Source organism: Etheostoma spectabile, chromosome 3, assembly GCF_008692095.1.
Source record: "Etheostoma spectabile isolate EspeVRDwgs_2016 chromosome 3, UIUC_Espe_1.0, whole genome shotgun sequence".
Lineage (NCBI taxonomy): Eukaryota > Metazoa > Chordata > Actinopteri > Perciformes > Percidae > Etheostoma > Etheostoma spectabile.
The window spans coordinates 4,668,306-4,668,555 of NC_045735.1; the positions used below are offsets into that span (position 1 = coordinate 4,668,306).

General features: G+C 35.6%; 1 protein-coding gene and 1 long non-coding RNA gene across 2 annotated transcripts in view; both read left to right on the plus strand.

Moving 5' to 3' along the window:
• The window catches only part of LOC116680849 (alpha-2-macroglobulin-like protein 1), a 76,152-nt gene that overhangs the window by 39,481 nt on the left and 36,421 nt on the right, over positions 1 to 250 (plus strand). The gene's annotated exons all lie outside the window — the stretch shown is intronic.
• The window catches only part of LOC116686841 (uncharacterized), an 839-nt gene that overhangs the window by 280 nt on the left and 309 nt on the right, over positions 1 to 250 (plus strand). The window contains exon 2 of the long non-coding RNA XR_004331379.1: positions 219 to 250. This exon is cut by the window's right edge and continues 112 nt beyond it. This is a non-coding gene — a long non-coding RNA (uncharacterized LOC116686841). The remainder of the gene's footprint in view (positions 1 to 218) is intronic.

Sequence of the window (250 nt, forward strand, 5' to 3'; positions counted from 1 at the left end):
CACCAACACAACAATAACTAATTCCACAGCTTTCAGTCCAATGTCCACACACAACATTCTCCACTTTACACAAAACAAAGAACAAATTAAACATACCACAGGTACCTCAACACAAACATGCAACCCATTCATTGTCCAACTAAAGCCAAACACCTCATACACAAAAAAACTCAAAAAATAATATTTATTTTGCCTTTCCTTGTTTACCTCTTATCTAGATTTCTCTTGTCTATAACATCCCAACTCCTGC